This window comes from Larimichthys crocea, chromosome XX, assembly GCF_000972845.2.
Source record: "Larimichthys crocea isolate SSNF chromosome XX, L_crocea_2.0, whole genome shotgun sequence".
In the NCBI taxonomy this organism is placed as follows: Eukaryota; Metazoa; Chordata; class Actinopteri; family Sciaenidae; genus Larimichthys; species Larimichthys crocea.
In genome coordinates this window covers 3,393,616-3,399,326 of record NC_040030.1, presented here as the reverse complement: position 1 = coordinate 3,399,326, position 5,711 = coordinate 3,393,616, and positions in this window count along the sequence as shown.

Below are 5,711 nucleotides of genomic sequence, written 5' to 3'. Positions count from 1 at the left end.
TTCAAAGATCAACACCTCACTTGCCTCAAATCAGTTTTTACTTGCCTCCATGTGGCTTCAAACCCGTTTCAGAAGCAGTTTGCCCGCCAGACTTTGTTTACTTGCTCAGATTTGGTTTGGTTTTCCTGGTTTAGGTGCCTCTAGATATGTAAATATGTTCAATTGTGGCTGTTTTTACGATCGGCAGTTTATGAAAAGACGACAGAAAAGAGTATTTTGGCATGAAATTCCACAGATTAACAGTCTCAGGAGACCCAAACTGTGCCATTTTTTGGTTTCTGATTGTTGCTGTTGCTATAACATCATACACGTCTGCCATCAAAGCTCTGTTGGTTGCTTTGGGATTTCTTTTCACTCCTGAAAAGCTGAAACAAAAACAGCGATTCTGAATCCGATAGCTGACATAATAAGTCATTCACAGGAAAGAGAAGAAGAAGAAGAAGAAGATCTGGAGAGAGCTTTTCTTCTTGCCAGCCTCTATTGATTCGTCTCCAGGCCTTCCTGTGAGGAGGACCTGACCAGAGAGTAGTCATGAATAAAGCATGGGGTAGCACAGCATGAAGGAGAAAAAATTGAAATGAGGACTCAAATGTCTAAAGGTGAACAGATAGCACAAGATCTGCTAAGTCCTCTTCTTCTACTGTACACACTCGGAAGATTCGAACGCAGCTCTCCCTGAAGACGGGTGCAGTTTAGTCCATCCTGATTCGATGGGACCGCCTGTCTGACCGAGCAGAGCAGCCTTCAAAGGTTTCTCCTTGAGCCCTCAGAGGGCAATCCCACCGGGGATGCTGTATGACTGTGTTCAACAGGCTTCACGGGGTGGAGGGGGTTCGATGTGGGGGCTGGAGTACACCGTTGGATTATTGACATTCAGCTTGGCCACTGCGGCTGACCTTTGCTTCTCCATACGTTATTCTGCTGTTAATGAGGAGCAAGTCGATTTCATCACACTCTTTGTGTTTTAAACTGGTGAGAGCTGAGATCTCTGGCAAAGAAAGAATGGACTGCAGCCAGCATGTCTGGATCGGTGAATAGTCCGAGATCTGCCAGAGAAGCGAGAGGTCAACGGTTTATAACGTCCAAACTAAAGGCTTAGGTGTAAAAATAAAATGGTTTATCCCAGTGATCATGGTTCAGATACCAGAATAGAAGTGAAGTGTAGGTTAAAACCACGACAATAAAACACAGCAGTGACTCTTTTATCAGATTCCAGTCATATAGTCTGGTCACCATGGGACTGGGTTGGAAGCACAGGCCAGTAGCTCAGGGTGTAAATCCACTGGAACCAGCCCAACCCCGCCATGGGTCGATGGAGTCTGACCTGCCATGATTAAGTGGGAAGTGTTCAGGGCTTTGAAATGCATTTAGCTTTCTTCCCGCCATGTTCCTGGATGCTCTTGGGGGAGGGGACCACACCAAATGACCTTCCACCTGGGGGAGGAGATGACGAGGATTCAGCGCTCGGCCTCAAATTGAAATCCATCGTTGGAAATCGCAGCATTCCCGACAGAGACTAAGAGAGAATGGCACTGAAAGCTGCTGCACGTTCAGCATCCTGGTTTCTAATTTGGTTGAGTTTTAGAGGTTCTGTTCTGTTCTCCAGAACCTTTCACACACTACGTCATATAATCATCTTCCCATTTAATTGCACAGGTGAGAGAAGGAAAAGAAAGCGGCGTGTGTGTGTGTGTGACTAAATCAAATAAAAGGCGTTTGAAAGTCTGGTGTGTGTGTCTGTGTGTGGAGGAGGGTGAGAGCGCCGTCGGAATAAGAGGTAAGGAGGTGTCACGGGTTGCGAATGCGTCAATACAGACGAGTAAGAAGGCGCACAGGCGGCGTGTGAGGATGAGAGGTTTACACGTCGTGCGTCACCGTGGCACATAACGTCCCCGTGAATGCATCTGCGCTCTCAAAATGAACCAATCGGATGCGTGTTTGTGACGAGCCGAGACTCACACCACACGCAGCCACGTTAGAATGATGTGTTCAGGCCCGAGCGCCTTTGTTTTAAAGGGTTTATAATCACACAGTCGCTTCCAGATGACTCTGACGGGAACTTTGACGCAGAACTTTGATTTCCCTTTTCGTCCTATTGAACCAAACTCTGAAATTCCTCCGTGGAGCCAGGCAATGCTGATGGCAGAGGGACACTGGGGCTTAGACTGGGAAGTGACTGATAGCGGCGGAGTCCGAGGCAGTAATCTAAGCCCAGGGTATCTGTCAGATTCTTGGCACAGGCAGCAAGAAGAGCTCTGGAGACGGCTGGGGAGAGTGAATCACAGTTGTTGGCCAGACAGTATATGATGAGAGTTCGGGGAGGGGAAACATTGGAGGAAATAAACATGCACTGCCTGCATGCACAGATATATACACCGCTTTAATGTTGATCGATTTTAATTTACCAGATTTATTAAGAGGCAAATATTCATCAGCATCTGCAGCACTTTTATATATCCCTTCCGAGAACGATTGGTAAAAAACAATGAAATCGATCTTCTTTTATGTCCCCTACTCAAACTTCTGTCTAAAAATGAGGCAGCTATGTCGAACAAGCGGCTGTGAAACAAAATCCATCGACAATCCACATATTTGTCCAATTTTGGATTAGCCATTAACATCCTCTAATGCTGCCTAACTAAACTGTTTCCAGGATAAATGAAATGCTTGCTTTGTCTTTACCCGCCGTCATTTTCTCATGAGTGCCCGGTTAGTTCTGCAGACGTGCAACTATCATCAGTCGAGAAGTCAGGCAAGCGATTTGCTATATGTATTAGCCCAACGTGGCATTTTATTTGCCCTAAGGCATTGCTTATTGATCATAACACATGATCTTCATCAGCAGACGGAGATTGCCCAGAAACATTTCTCATCTTCATCCACTGGCTGAAACTTTGAGCTTAAAGTCAGTGTAAAGGCAATTCTGAGATTTCTTTAAATATGTTGAAAAATAGTTGCTGGAAACACGTGAAAAGATTAAAACTGAAATGTGGAGTTGAAGGTTAAAACAGTTTTTCACCAGTTTTCAGTCTCAGGATTTTGTGGGCGGTCCTTAAAGGGTGGCTCGATGACACGCTGAGGCCACCCTGAGCAAGAGAGATAGAGATAAATAAACTTGTTGATATTTTTAATCATTGAAATTTGGCTGGGTGGTTAAAAACACTTTCTTCTTTGGTCTGACAAACTCAGAACACACATTTATTCTTTCTTTTCCTTAAATTCCTTTAAGATGTTGAAAGCAGAATAATGTCCCCACGATGATCTAAGTCATATAGTATGTATGTCACTAAAATCAATGCTTTCTGTGGACTTTTCTTTTCACAATATTTGGGTGAACTGACCCTTTAAGAACTCTAACGAAATGAAATTGAATAAATCCCGGACATCAATAAGTGCTGACATGCCGGTTTGCTCACTGCCACTGCTGATCAACCTCTGCAGCGATATCTCTTGATTACACGTCGACAGCAGTTTTGTATGCATGCGCGTAGCAAGTCGCAGATTGTACATTGGCTCGCGCTTTCATTTCATGCCCGAAGGCTTCGGGCTAATTAGCCTTTCTGTTTAATTCTAAACTTCTACTTCCACTCTCCAGAAGACTTAATCAGCCTGCTTTGGTGTGTTATTTATACTTCCGCTGAGAGTACTAAATATAGGAGTGTCCGGTGCTGCTGATGCTGGAGGAGAGATGTACTTTTTTAGGTCCACTGGAGGGGAATGGAAGTTCTTTGGCAGCGTAATTCGAGGAATGCTTCCCCCGGTGTTACAGATGAGTCATAGTTATCAGCTCATTAATTAATGCAGTGATTCATTCATTGCTCCGTCAGTTTTTCCTCGTGTTGCATCGTCTTCTTGCTTCTTATTCTTGAGTCCTCCGCCTTCCTTTCCTTTTTTCGCCCAGCTCATTTTAACACTTCGATGTATTGACCCGCCTTCACTTCAAACTATTTCCATCAGTCCCTCGGGACAACGAGAGGCAAGAGTGCAACGAGACGCTTTTCATCGAAACATTGCACCTCTTATCCCTCAAGCAGCGCTCTCACTCATGCAGGTAATCACCTCGCTGCAGGCGCCTTTTTCTTTTTCTTTCCTGTTTGTAGTTTCCAACCTATCCCAGGTCTTTAACCCCAGCCAATTACAGCCTCAACTGTAGCCACATTTCTTTTCCCATTACTAAATGCCAGAGATACTCCTCGGTATCATTTCCAAGCCCTGCGTCAAAAACCTCCCAAAGGCCTGAGAGGAAGACGCTGAAGCTTCTTGCCGCAATAACCAGTCTAGCACTGGTGAGATTCGCTGGTTTCCGGTCCCTCAGGACCCTCTGTGTATCCTGCCCTTGCTATCACTTGAATTATTTATGTCTGGCTGCATATCTTGGCCTCTCTGCAGGCCCAAGACACTTTGCCTTTGAAATAGAGATTCAGGAAGAAATAATGCATTGTTCAGAAGACAGAAGGATGAGCCCGCTAGGGCATTTTATACTGCCATCTGTTGAAAAAATAATTCCCTGTCAGTTAGAGAAACAATCTCAGGCAGTTTAGTCTGAGAGGACTTCATAGCGGTCATGTTCCTGTTAAAAGACAATCAAGGGGGCCAATTTTTTGTCAGTTTCCTAAGTAGACACAAAAAAGAAATACTTCCAGTCACTCAAAATATATGACGCGTCTTCGGTTGATAACTATTCATTCCCTCATATCCTGATGATAAACCAGACAGGTGGCCCATCATTCCTCCGGAACACAGGAATCACTGCGGGTGAGAGCACGATCGCCTTTGACATTGGCCTCATAAAACCTTTATGAGGACGCCATCAATCAGCCGTCGCATGGAGAGACTGCCGAGAGACCTTGAGGTGGGAGGCCCGCATCCATCGAGGGACCCCGACGATCTTGTTTATCCCACGTAACGAGATTCATTGCGTATGGAAGATGTCAGACATGACGCGACATGCCGGGGTGTCTGGGGCACAGATTTCAGAGGACCAGGGCAGACAAAAGACAAAGACAAACTATCGTTCATCCTGGAGACGTTTTGACTCTGTTGTGTGGACAGTCGATAATAAGACAGATTTGAACCATAAACAGGAAACTATTAATGTTTATTAAAAGATTTTTATACTACTCCATGAGCTATATTTCATCTTTTCACTATCTTTTATCTCGTGGCAGTTTAAGCAATTACACTAAGTGGCTACTCTGCAATTCTTTGATTATTAATGTAAAAAACAGGCCTCAGAAATAAATGTATGATTTGTCCTTTATCCCATTTAGTCATGAAACGTGTAGCTACAGTACCGTCAGTCGATTAACCTCTGCCTGTGATATTTTCTTTCTTTTTCCAACAACAAGTAATTGGTGCTTTTCATTTGACATTCTGTGCTTTCACCCTGAAGCCCCGTGGTGCGAGTGTTACTGCTGCTGCATCTACCTGTACTCGCCAGCCACATCACGAAAAGCTTTTCTCCTTCTGTTGTTTCATTATCACTGCTGTGTTGGGTCGAAAGCCTTGCAAACCAAATTAGAAACTGCTGCACAGAAACCAAGCGGCAACCTCCGGTGCCGGGAAATGAAGCCAATGCGGAAGTTCTAAAAACTGTAGTTCCTCAAGCGGCCAACGGTTTTGGACTCTTTTTTTTGGACAATTTCTTTTTTAACTCACCTGTTCAGATGATATTAAGGCTTAAAGTTATGCAGGATTAACAGTGTGACTGC